We start from the raw sequence: 13,525 nt of genomic DNA, 5'->3' as shown, positions 1-13,525 counted from the left end.
AATCGAAAAACAGGATAAATAAATTTAATAACTTCGAATGTAAAGTATGCATGCAAGAATGGAAGGAAGGAAGGAAGCACTCACTCATAACTAATACGACTGCTTTGCCATTAAAGCGCCAAAGGGAAGTTTGCGATTCTTTCTTCAATAACCTAACTTTCCCCCACGAGCGTATGCAGTCGAGCAAAAATCGCAAAGGAACAAGCAAAGCAATAGATAAGAATAAAAAGCGTATACTTAGTGAAGATAAATGAAAATATTCAAAAGGGAAAATTGCGCGTGAGATGTTTAATGACTTGTTTACTGCTGACATTACATTAACCCACGACCGACGACCATAAGACCGTAGCGGGGCATGCAGTAACCAAAAAACACGCAATAAAGTTGTAAATAAGACCAGAAAGAGATGCGCGGCGAGATAACGCGCGCCATTGTGGGCGTCATTGCACGCATCCATCACCTTAGACAAGCAATTTCGCCTTGATAGAGGTCCGCTGCTGGTGGCACACTCATGCCACTTTGGCGCCCCTTGCAGCAAGCGACCGTAGCAAGCAATACTTGCCGGCAAAGCATTGTTGCTGCTTTCAGCAATTGTCATTCAAACTGCAAATTACAACAAATTTATAACCGATACCCATATTTTATGCAGTCTCCTTCCTTGTTGCTGCCACAACGTCAACGAGCTAACTGTATTTATTGGCCAAAGCACTGGATATTTAGACGGAATTAATTTGTTGACTTTTACTGCTGCGACATGACGAATTGCCACAGCGTTGTTGCAATTTAATTGTGATTTTTCAAACGAGCTCTGTGTGGGGAGCGTGTGGAAGCTGTTGCGTGTGTCCTTCAGCGCTGGAGACGTTAAGTTCGATGTGTCCTTTGGTGTCAAGCTGATGCTACGAGTGGTAGAAAGCCAAGGCTACGCTTCCTACTGCTTTCAAGGGAATATATTACCAGGGGGAGCTGGTATCAGTATCAGTAAATATTTTACTGAAACCATTTTCATGATAGACTCCATAAATCTTATTCTTCTTTAATGGCGTAGACACCGCTTATATAGCTGAGTTTACAACAGCGCACCAGTCGTTCTTCCTTTTCGCAGTTTGGTGCCAATCGGAGATTCCATGTGTAGCCAGGTTCTTTTCCACTTGGCCCTTCCAACGAAGTTGAGGTTTCCTTCTTTCACTGCTTCCACCGGCGCTTAATTAATTACCTGAACTATGTCAATATCGTCGTATATCTCATATATCTCGTATAGCTCATCATTCCATCGACTGCACTTTCTCTCAAAAACTTCTAACGTCGACTCTGTCATTGTCTCTGCAACATATAGCAGGACGGGGATGATGAGTGACTTGTAGAGTGTGGTCTTTGTTCCTCGAGAGAGGACTTCACAAATAAAAAATAACAATTCTGGCTCTGAATATGCCGTCATCCGAATTCGATCAATTTTCGACTTATAGAAAAAGTTTAGAGGTATCAGAGTAGTATATTAAGACCAATAAGTATCGCTAGCGAATCTGCGGTTGAAGCCGCATAAAATGGATCGGTTTTTTTTCACTAGAAATACAATATTCCTACGTGGAGTCTCGCTTTGATAAGTGGAATACAACTTTCTCTCTAGAACCGTACCAAATATTTTGGAAGTCTTGTCCAGCAAATTGCTTTGAAAGCACAATGTGGACGAAAGAGTATAAAAAGACAGCAATGAATTCGGCACAATTTGTGGGCTTTCTCCCTCTCTCAAACACTGGTGCAGTAGTGAGCTATACAAGCTTAGAGAAATCTGAATACCGGAAGCCAATGGAAAGAATTCGTTGCGCTGTGCATAACTGGATTTTTAAAAACCACTCCAACGGCGACTCTTGAACTAGTGCTAGATCTGAATCCAAAGATTTCTACTCTGAAAACTGCGCAGCAAATTCGTTGGGACGACGACTGCTCGGTGGACTGTTAGCACATGATTTCACTTAAATTGGGAAAGAAGGTTCAGAGTAAACATAAAAATAAATGGCGTAAAGTTAAGTTCGAGCGGATGGCTCGAAAATTAAGAACGAATTTGATGCGCGGATATAATGTCCAGTTAGGCATGGTAAGGCCGCGGATCTAGCCGCTAATGCATATGTTCCTAAATCAACATCTGCTTGGTCAGCCAAACAGCAATCAAGGTTCCAAGTGCTCATTGTTTCGCACATCAGCCAGAAGTGTTTTGGAAAGCAGGGGGCAATGGATAGTATCGCCAAAAAGAAGAGAATTCAACTGTAATTGGTGCCATGTCACAAAATCATCAAGTTCAAGAAGATCGTGAACGAAATTACTAAGAGTGGTGTACGGCTGTCAACCGAAAACAATCAACATTGATAAACCCAAGCTTTAGCTATACAACGATCTGGACAGGAGCATGATAAGGAATATCAAAACACGATGGAAGTATCCAGCTGAATGCAAAACTGTTAAAGATATATGTGAAACGGTTGGAAATATACAAAGTTTCTACTGGCACTCGACTGTAGGGATTGTAGGAACTTGATTGGAATATTCACTGGTGGACGCTCACATCAGCAAAATGGGGCTAACAGTTCGAAAAGACTGCAGGAAATGTCAAGGGTAAGGAACTAGGGAAACAAGGGAGCATAACTTGTGCACTTTTCACACATTGGCAAGGCAACGCTTCAAGCATTTGGTGGCCTGACGATAAGAGAGACTAAAAGTGGTATATTTAGTGAGGCCACAGAGTTTGTTGAAATTCGCGTCAAGCACAGGCATCCTAAAGGCTCCGGCTGGTAACGCAAAGTACCAAAACTGGTCTATGCGACGCTGATTAGCCTAACCTAGCTTGTTTAGCCTAACCTAATGAAGGATTTATCTTACGTTCTCTCGCATTAAGAACAAGCTACGCAGTAAAATTCATAATCAGTAGTAAGATGTTTCGAAATTTGATTCAAAGAGATACAAGGTTATATAAACCATATTAATATAAGAACCAAATCTTTTAAGTCAAATTTAGAATTAAATTTTCGCTGTGGCGCTAACTAGTTACACCCTAAAACACCCATAAGATTTCGTTTTGCTAGTAGTTATAATATCTCAGAGCTCAGTGGATTTTCTCACGTCATCCTTTGGAATGTTAATGAATACTTGCTGCGGTAAAATGTCCACGCAATTGTTAGAAAATAAAACGGTACTATATTTTACGTGCGTTAACGGTTTCATTTGCATTACTAGCTGTTTGTAGCAATAATAGTATTCTAAACTAAAGAGCGAATACACTCGTACATATTATATGAACAATAACCATAGAACTTCAAAGGTATAACACCACATACATTGTGTGAAAAAAGCACCAGCAAATTGCACATAAAACATAAAATATTTTATTATTCATCAATATTTATTTTGTCGTCGCCTTCAAAGTGATCAAAAGTATTCTAAAAAATGTACGTGCTTTTGACTGATAAAAATAAATAAATATTAAATAAAATCAATTTAAAATTAAAATAAATAAAAATTATAATAAAAAAAAAATAAATTTAAAATAAAAATTAAAAAAAATGAGAAGTTCTGCGATCCTGCCAGGAGTCGAACCTGGAATCTTCTGATCCGTAGTCAGACGCGTTATCCATTGCGCCACAGGACCCACATTAAAGTTTTTGGCAGAGCTGTCATTTATACTACAATCAAATGTGAGTAAAATAATTAACAACAACAAATAGAGCAAGTTTATTTTTATAACAACCCCTAAAATTATGCAACACAAAATGCATTCAAACTATGAACAGTATTGCCATGTTTTCGAATATTAAGAGAGTCAATTTTAAATGTACAATATTAAAACGAAAAATATCCAGTCGCAAAAATTTATGCCAAAATAGTATAAGGGGGTATACTGGTCTAGGATTTTGAAAAAATCGATTTTTTGTTTTTGCATATTTTGAAAGTTTAGACTTTCAAAAATATGACCTTGGAAAAATTACAGCCGATTTTGTGATCACTAAATTGTCTCCTAAACTTTAAACGCGTTTTTCTCGAAACTTTTTTGGAGGTGGTTGACATGATATCTCAAGTTCTACTGAACCGATTCCTTTGAAATTTGGTATATATCTTCTTTATACAATGCTCTATCGTTTCTGCGTTGGATTTCCAAAAATTTTGATTTGAAGTATTTTTAAAAATTCGAAAAGGTCGAAAAAATCGGGTCAAAAAAAAATTTTTTTTCAAGTCGACGCCATTTTGTTATTTATTTATTTTTTTTGAAAATGGGTTAACCCGATAACGACATCCGTACTAATGAAGAATCTTCTTGTTTTTTGTGTTTTAGATCTCTACAAGGGCTGAAATCACGTCAACCAGAACGCACCGTTTTTTTTTGAAGCCCCTATTTCATTTTGGTTTTTTTTCTCGCAATTTTTTTTATACGAGTATTATTAAAATGACAATAAAAAACATATAAAAAAATGGATAGTAAAAATGTTTTTAATTTTTTTTTATCTTAGTTTAAAAAATGCCTAAAATTCATGCGTCTAGACCAGAATACCCCCTTAAATTGGATAAATAGTACTCGTTTATTGTCAAATACTTTCTTATTTAGGAAACTACTGTCGGTCGAATAGTGAAAAACAGTGCTTTATATAATTATTTTTGAGAACGCGAATCATCCCTCTCCAACGTTGTGGGCTGGGTTTGGGATCCGCCATGTAAAAGACACCTTCAATGAAAAGTAGAGAACAGTCTCGGATGAGAGACTCCCATTTTGATGACAAACACTACAAACGGATTAAGGATTACGATTAGAGGGCATGCACCTGGAATGTTCGGTCTCTTAATTGGGGAGGTGCCGCTGCCCAGTTGGTTGATGTGCTCGTAAGAGTAAAGGCCGACACCACCGACGTCCAAGAAGTGCGATGGACGAAACAAGCACTGAGGCGAGTAGGTCATTGTGGCATTTACTACAGTGGGCATAAAGGAAAGGAGCGCAAATTCGGTGTGGGATTCGTGATGGGAGATTCTATCGCCAAGTCCTGTCATTCACCCTGACGAATGAACGTGATATTTCACACAGATGTTACTGACAGTCATATTGATTTTTCCTCTTTGAAGTTATCTCCAATTCAAAGTAAAGTTGTTATAATTGATTGCAATGCCCGAAATTTATGAGATTATTTGGCTTAAGCGATATTCTAGGCTAGAAATAAAAAAAAAAAAATTTTCTTAAATTCCTTCAAGAAGATTTTTCAAACTTCAAATTATTTTCGGATACATAGATGTTTTGCTGACCCTGAATCCAAATTGATGCGGACGGAACAGTAACTTTTAACTTGTTTTTCTCGAAACTATATTTTTCAAAGTTACACTGTACCGATTAACTTGAAATTTTTAAAGTGCCTACTTTATATCATTGCCTACAAATGGCACCAGCTATATTCCCAAATTTAATTTTTACTATTTTTAAATAATACGAAACAAATTAAAATTTTATTATTTTTAAATAATACGAAACATTCAAAAAAGTTGTTTTTTTCAGGCAGTGGGCATTTCGTGAAAAAATTATTCTAACCTTTCTGGATTAATAATGTTAATTTTGGGTTTCAGATGGCTAAGAGTCTCGGTATAGGCCCCACTTCATCAGATGCTAATATTTAAAATATTTATTTTTTTTTTTAATTTTGTTTATTGTTTTTATTTCTGTATTCTTGTAATGCTATGTTAGAGTAAAAGTATAATTTGCCTTTTATACAACACTTCAAAAATTACTTGAAATTCTTGAACTAGAATATTATGCATATGTAGACAACATCTTAAGAATCAACGGAGATATAGTAGAATATGCTGTCGTCTTAAATGTGTTAAGTGACAGTAATAGAAATATGCCTCCGTGGCGCAATTGGCTAGCGCGTTCGGCTGTTAACCGAAAGGTTGGTGGTTCGAGCCCACCCGGGGGCGCAATATTTTTATTTTTGTTTTATTAGCAAATTTCGCAAATTATTCTGATATTAGTTGACCACAAAATATATGAAAAAAAAAGTTGTTAAAGCGATCCTGCCAGGAGTCGAACCTGGAATCTTCTGATCCGTAGTCAGACGCGTTATCCATTGCGCCACAGGACCGAATGACTTTGAAATGCGGAGTATATTCCAAAAAAAGACAAAAATTTTAAACATTTTAAAAAAATCATACTTAAAAATTGATTTATTGTCATTGTGGATTAAATAAATTTTCCAATGAAATTTAATAGAAGAAGTTTTAACCAAAGAGAAGGCAAAAGGTAATTCGTTGACAACTGCAAATCTATGTATGTCTAGATACAGAACATGTATGTACATATGTATGTATGTGTATTGAGTTCATTCATTTATAGAAGAAGAGAAGACCGATAAGTCACAAATTTATACCCCATACCCAAAACTACTTCCCAGAAAAGCTAAAAATTAATTTCAACTCGATGTGAGCAACTCCACTATTAGCCGAGACTTAACCCTAAGCTTGTCGAACCATAGCTAAAAGAAAGTGTGCGCTTCGGTAATTTTACCTCTACCTTTTGAGACCAAGTGAGTAGCATTTCGAAGTTAGCGCTGTTTGACAATAGATGGCTCCAGCAGTTGGTGATCGTCATTTCTGTTGACTTTCTTCTTTCAGTTGAAGAAATCGAACTCCAAAAAGTTGTCGGAGGTGCAGCCCCAAATGAAACAACGAGCCGTGGTTGGCTTCGACGATTCCAAAGACGGCGATTGCGATACCGTCCACGTGAAGGAAGACCAAAAACCTTCGAAGACGGTGAGTTGGAGACGTTGCTCGATGAGGATCCGTGTCAAAAAGTTGTCGGAGGTGCTGCTCCAAATGAAACAACGAGCCGTGGTTGGCTTCGACGTTCCAAAGACGGCGATTGCGATACCGTCCACGTGAAGGGAAGACCAAAAACCTTCGAAGACGGTGAGTTAGAGACGTTGCTCGATGAGGATCCTACTTACTTCAGCATTGGGAGCCGACCGCCAAGGCATTTAAAAGCGACTAGATACGCTAGGAGTGATTCAGACACAAGAAACTTGTCTTCCTTATGACCACAATATCAAGAAAGACACAAAAAAGTGATTCAGCGGCATGACTATGCTCGTTCTCACGGCAAAACCAGTTAAAACCTCTTTGGAAATGCTTAAATGGGAGATCCTACTTGCCATACATCACATCATTCAATGGATTTATTGGGAAGAACACTTCGGTGAGTAGATAATTTCACGTTTTGGGCCGATCGACTGTTTACCAAGATCGTGTGATATCACACCGTTTTTCCTGTGGGGATATATAAAGTCCAAAGTCTATGCGAACAATCCCGCTTTGATTCAGTCGTTGGAGCAAAACAGCACGCGTGTCATTCGCCAGTTGTCATTAAAAATTCTGAATCTCTGAGACGTAGCCGCGGCCAACATTTGAACGCGATATTCCTCAACAAATAAATGCCAAGAAATATTCTTTCTGTTTGATAATAAACATTCTTCAATAAATTTGAAGTTTCTTTGTTTTTTCTTCAAAAAATAGTAGGAAACCTTAAAATTTGGATTTCATTAAAAAAAAGAAACAAACAGTACAAGCAACGGACTTTTCATCAAAATATGCTCCGTGTGAGGTGAAAAAATGTCGTTGTGGTAGCTTAATATTTTACACCAACTTAATGTTCTACTTCAAATGCTCATGTACTACTTTTGTCAAAAGAATTGCGCAGTCCTCGATAGTATAGTGGTCAGTATCCCCGCCTGTCACGCGGGAGACCGGGGTTCAATTCCCCGTCGGGGAGTAAACGGAGCACCATCAGGTGCAAATTTATTTTTCTTTTGCTTAATTCTTTTTAATACTTCTTCCGATTTTTGTAACTAAATAAACTATCAAACAGTACAATAGTTACACTAGTTTACCGTAATTTCGCGACTGTTATGTTAGAAGCTGTTTAATGCTAATTTTGGGTTGCTAAAACCGAAAATGATGATAACACTCCCTAACACCTAAGGCTATTAGTGTTGTAGTTAAGGGGTATAGGGTCAAACCACAGCCATTTACTAAAATGATTTGTCGTATAGAGAAAAGAAAATGGTTTTTTAATATAATTTCCTAAAAGAAGATTAATATCCAGTAAAGGCAAGTTGCTTTAGCTTATTAAAAAATAATCCTGTTCGATTTGAAAGGCTGTAAAAAGACGAAAACCAACCGATGAACTTGGTATGCACTAATCGAGCTACAAAACAAAAAGAACACCCATTTTACATGAAAAGGACATTATGTCTGACTTTTATTTGGTCTATGGGGAATGCATAATGAAGCGGAGCAAGAGTCAATCTCGAATCTGGCGCCAACAAGAGCTCGTCGCCTGCAATAGGTGGTGGTTTGACTCCAAGTACGTCATTCACTGAGAGGGATTCGGTGAAGGTCTTTATGGCTTCACCGTTAATAGCGCTCAGGACATGTCTGAAGTTAGTTGCGTCGATATTTAGTCGGCGTTTGGTTTTATGTCGTCAACACCATGGTTTCAACGAAAACACCCCAGCAGAAACTGCATAGAGAGGAGTTCATTATGCTCCTTAACTTGGAGCAAACGGGCCTCACTGCATAGATGTTATGTTCCGGAGTGCAGTCTTTTGGCATGTCTGAAGCTTAGCGACTTGAGGATTTTGTTGCCGCTCTGTACTTTGGCAATAAATGCGGCTGTCTAGTGTCTCGCCTAGAAGCTTAGGGTTATTGAAAGTCAGAATTTTAACGCATTCGACTGTTATATTAGGTTGTCAAAAAAGTCTTGCGGTATTTTCGCTAGTTGGCGCTGAAAGCGCGTAGTTCTAGTTTTATTCGTCGCATCGGGTCATGCTATACCTTTTTGGAAAGCTCATTTCACGCGCTAACACGTGTTTGATTGATTGTAGTTTCTTTTAAGTCGTTCGTGAGTTATATCGTCGCAAACATGGAGCAAAATAAAGAGAAAATACGGCATATTTTACAGTACTACTACGATAAAGGCAAAAATGCATCTCAAGCCGACAATAAAATTTGTGCAGTTTATGGACCAGATACAGTTTCCATTTGGTGTAGAGGTGGTCGAAGATGCTCCACGCTCCGGAAGGCCTGTCGTCGAAAATTGCGATAAAATCGCTGAATTGGTCGAAAGAGACCGGCAAAGTAGCAGCCGTAGCATCGGTCAAGAGCTGGGCATGAGTCAACAAAAATTCATTTCAATTTCATAAAAAAAAAAAATCAAAAAAAATACCGCAAGACTTTTTTGACAAGTCATTATTAAGATCAAGTCTGTACTCTTTCGTCCAGTTTGTGAATATGGTCGCTGTGGATTTAGATCTAACCTGGAATGATCTTAAGTGTTTGGTAGTGAACGGACATACTTTCTGGATCCTGTTCCTTCAAAAAGAAGCAATTCTGATTTCATCGGTTCACATCACATTCCGCCATTTTGTAGATGGGCATTTGAAATGTTTTTTTGCGTACTTTATTCTTGCAACCACAGGTTTCTTCGTGAAAAGAGTTCTTTTCGGCGAACTTTTTATATTCAAAATGTTTTCAAATAGCCTCAGACGATTTGTAAGAGCAGTAAGCGACAATTTATTTATAGTATATACATATGTATTTATTTATTTTTTTTTTTAATTTTTGAGGATGGTTAGAACTTGATTTTAAATATCGTGTAACCAGTCTGTCCTGTTATATTGATTTTTGTACATTTTCCCCATGATTCTCTGCTTTATCATTGTATTTTACAGCATTGAGTATGTACATAGCATCAATTGCCTGTAGGTTCTATCTTGTTTCCTTAGATTTTTTATCAATTATGGCCTCTCAATAGAACAATTTCTTTCTCTACACACTCACAATACAAGCGTCTTTCAAAAAAAATATCATCCGAAAATTTGAGAATCATTTAAATACATCTATTTATAACAAATGTCTAATCATTTATTCAGTAGTGACTTATATTTTAATACCCATTCTTCTTTCAGCAAATCAGAAATATGCGGTACATACATACATATATATGTACATAAGTATGTACGAACGTTTTTTGCGAGTGGTGAGTAGAGTGGAGTAATTCCTATAATTTAAGTGGAAAAAACACAAATGGCACTTTTGTCTGAAACTTTTCGCAGTCCTCGATAGTATAGTGGTCAGTATCCCCGCCTGTCACGCGGGAGACCGGGGTTCAATTCCCCGTCGGGGAGATTCTAATTTTTTTTAAGATTTCTGTATTATATTTTATATGTATATATTCTTTATAAATCCAAGCAATATTGTTTTTGTATTCTTACTTTTGGCGTTCTCGAACATTAGATCGGAGGATAGGAATTGTAATCCATCAGAACTACCATCCGGATCACACTCATCGACGATATACCAGAAGCTATCGGTGTTAAGTTAGCAGATACCTACACATTCACCTTATAATCCAAAGCTAGCCCAAAGTGGGTACTAACTGTTCCTGACTATAGTGAAAGATTTCGTTGGTGAAAAAAACCCCTTTGGAGAAGTTTATGAACTGTTCCAGTCTGTTTTTTGTAAATAGTTAGACGAAGATTTTTATGGGCGCGATTTTATGGAACTATCTTTAAATTGTGAATAGATTATCGAACAAAATGTCGCATATTTGACCATATTTAATGGGATCATACTCACAAGGCGAAGTAAAACTTTGAAATTAATGCAAAAATAATAGAGTTCTTTTTACTAGGCTCTATATAGATATTTTAAGGCCTTGTTATTTTTAAAATATTTTTGGGTAAAGAGGGTTTTGAAATCATTTGTCATCAATTAGTAAAAGAGCACGAAAAGTGCATTTTTCAAAACAGATCACGAAGTTACTCGCACACTATTTTTTAGACCATAAAGAGGGCTAATGCTTTCGCATCATATAGGGATCGTCACCTTCCGTGATTTCTGTAGCCACTTCCTTTCTATAAAGGAATCGCTTTCGTCATTACAGGCAACGTATCCCAGATAAATCTATTGGTGATCGTTCGATTTTGTAGCCAACATCAAGCCACCTATTTCGCTTGCCTTCTATTGGCTCGAATAGGTTAGGTTATACTGGCTGTCATGGAATACAAAGAACTACAGATCCTTAAGATAACATAAATAGATGAGGATTGCAATGCGACCGAAGATCTATTGTGCCCTCTTCTAAGTCACAACAACCCACTAAGCTCTAACATATTCATAAATTCCAATATACTGCTAGGTGCTAGTGAGGCGATGTGAAACCTCTTTGGAAACATGCTTCTGGGGGGCTTTATCCCGCTTCTGCAGACTGCTATGCAGTCAATTAGCAGATATTCTGGAGTTTCAGGCTTCTTAGTGGTCCTGTCAAATGGAGGTACAATTTAATTAATTTGAGCTGAATTATTCGTCATCAAGGATCTAATTCTGATACTTCATCTAGTTCTTTGAGATCGCATAAGGTGACTTTGTTTTGGCGGAGCGTGTGCTTTCATGTGCCTTTTTTAGTCCGTGGTATTTGTTGTTTGTTGACACTTTTCTTTGACTAAAACCTGTTAAGTGGCATGTACGCCAATAAAGAAGAGAAACTTTTCTTTTTAAGCAATTTATTGCATATTTTTGGTGAAAATGGTTATCGATTTGTTTTGCAGTTTTCAGATTTGCGAAACATAAATATCACGCTAAAGCATATGTACCTATTCTACTAGAAACTTGATATATTGAGTTTCCGTTTTGTAGTGTATTTCAGCAAAAGTTCCAAGAATCATCTTAGTCGATAGAATCTCACTTTATAACTGTGTTCTCGAAGAAATTCGATTGCGATTTCCATACTTACAAACTAATTTGTTTCGCTCCTTATTTGGTGGGCTCTAAACCAGCTTAAGTACTTAATCATGCGTCACACTACCTAAATATTTATAACATCAGATATTAAAGTGAGTTTTTAGCAATTTTATTATAATTTTATTTTCTTAAGAACGTAAAATTTTTAATAAGTTTTAATATCATAAAACTTTGTTCATTATTTTCGCCATCACTGTAAGTGCATATATTCTGATTCTACATACTTATGCTTATTGTTTTATTGTGGCTACGCTTATAAAGAACACTGTGCAAAGTGTTGATGTCAGCCTCCGTGGCGCAATTGGCTAGCGCGTTCGGCTGTTAACCGAAAGGTTGGTGGTTCGAGCCCACCCGGGGGCGCAATAAATTTTTTGTTATAAATTCAGTTTTTTTTTTATTCTTGAATATATTTGCTTTTAATTATCATATATTTATCGCTTTATAAAAGTAGATATAATCAGTTTACTGTGATGCTTCTGTTGAAAGAACCTCTCGATAGTATTAATGGATTTGATTAAGCTTAAAGTTTCAACAAAAAACAAACAAAAAATTTATATTAAAAAATTATTATAAAATTTTCTATCAGCTCATCATTTTATGAGATAATATTTATTTCTTCAGCTATGTCAAGGTCATTATATATAATTATGCAGACATATTTTTATTTTATTAAAATTTTTCCGATGAAGAACATATGTATATATATCTAAAATTAAGCAGATTAGTTACAAAAAACTTGTGCGCCCCCGGGTGGGCTCGAACCACCAACCTTTCGGTTAACAGCCGAACGCGCTAGCCAATTGCGCCACGGAGGCCATGCTGCCAGTTCTGTCCAAGTAATAACATCCGGTTTTTTCAATATTCTAAGAGATGCTTAATAAACCTTATATTTTTGGTATAAGTGAGTATTGAATCTTTATAATTAAGACATAAATAATTCGATACTAATCTGTCAAATATAACCGCTTTGTTATAAAGAAATTATAAAGTTCTGTAAGCCTAACGCAGCAACTTCCTATGCGACCTCTAAGAGCCGCTGCTTTAAGATTCGTTGATTTGAATTTTAAGGCTAACATCGAAGGCATGACAGTTAACAGTGATGTGATTAGGTTAGGTTAGATGGCGGATCCCTCAGCATGGCGTGGGTATCACAGTCCGTTTTGAAGGCAGACGAAAAGCTCCTGTAGTTGTTTCGGAACTTGCAGCAAACGCGCTAAACCTATCAAAAATCTCCTTGTGTGTTTTATTTCTATTTCACTCGGATGTCTAAAAGTATGATTGGAGGTGTTTTTATCTCGATCTGACGACATTCGAAGTGGAAGTGTTGGGATGATTCTATTTCATATTATTCCAGACAACTGATGCAGCTGGTAACCAGTAAGTTGTTCTATCTTATTGCATGAATTCCAATCGAACAGTGTTGAACTGCAACAACCATTGAAAGTTGTGTTGTGCGAAGAGCTAGACCACTTTCGATTCATCCGGAGGCAGAAGTAACTTGTGACTGCTTAGCTGCTGGTAATTGACCAACGTTTGCTGATTTAAGTAGCAAACCACAAGAAGCCAGCTCCTCCTTGTTCTCATTCTGTTCCCATTCTGCAGTTATTGAATCCGAAGTATCTGTCATAGCAAGCTCATCCGCCTTACAGTTTCCTTCAATACCGCTGTGGCCTAGCACCCAAACCTAAAAGTCTAAAGATAAAATGAT

The 13,525-nt window shown here is 37.0% G+C and overlaps 7 non-coding genes across 7 annotated transcripts; 4 read left to right on the top strand and 3 right to left on the bottom strand.

The window, feature by feature from the left end:
• Positions 1-3,564: 3,564 nt before the first annotated feature.
• Trnar-acg (transfer RNA arginine (anticodon ACG)) lies at positions 3,565-3,637 on the bottom strand. Its single transcript has one exon. It is a non-coding gene; the product is annotated as a tRNA-Arg (tRNA).
• Positions 3,638-5,866: 2,229 nt separating this feature from the next.
• On the top strand, positions 5,867-5,940 carry Trnan-guu (transfer RNA asparagine (anticodon GUU)). Its single transcript has one exon. It is a non-coding gene; the product is annotated as a tRNA-Asn (tRNA).
• Positions 5,941-6,031: 91 nt separating this feature from the next.
• On the bottom strand, positions 6,032-6,104 carry Trnar-acg (transfer RNA arginine (anticodon ACG)). Its single transcript has one exon. It is a non-coding gene; the product is annotated as a tRNA-Arg (tRNA).
• Positions 6,105-7,714: 1,610 nt separating this feature from the next.
• On the top strand, positions 7,715-7,786 carry Trnad-guc (transfer RNA aspartic acid (anticodon GUC)). Its single transcript has one exon. It is a non-coding gene; the product is annotated as a tRNA-Asp (tRNA).
• Positions 7,787-10,130: 2,344 nt separating this feature from the next.
• Positions 10,131-10,202, top strand: Trnad-guc (transfer RNA aspartic acid (anticodon GUC)). The gene has a single exon. It is a non-coding gene; the product is annotated as a tRNA-Asp (tRNA).
• Positions 10,203-12,103: 1,901 nt separating this feature from the next.
• Trnan-guu (transfer RNA asparagine (anticodon GUU)) lies at positions 12,104-12,177 on the top strand. Its single transcript has one exon. It is a non-coding gene; the product is annotated as a tRNA-Asn (tRNA).
• Positions 12,178-12,558: 381 nt separating this feature from the next.
• On the bottom strand, positions 12,559-12,632 carry Trnan-guu (transfer RNA asparagine (anticodon GUU)). Its single transcript has one exon. It is a non-coding gene; the product is annotated as a tRNA-Asn (tRNA).
• Positions 12,633-13,525: the final 893 nt, after the last annotated feature.

This window comes from Bactrocera neohumeralis, chromosome 4, assembly GCF_024586455.1.
Source record: "Bactrocera neohumeralis isolate Rockhampton chromosome 4, APGP_CSIRO_Bneo_wtdbg2-racon-allhic-juicebox.fasta_v2, whole genome shotgun sequence".
Classification (NCBI taxonomy): domain Eukaryota; kingdom Metazoa; phylum Arthropoda; class Insecta; order Diptera; family Tephritidae; genus Bactrocera; species Bactrocera neohumeralis.
The sequence above is the reverse complement of the archived record's forward strand: the minus strand, read 5'-3'. Positions and strand labels throughout refer to the sequence as shown.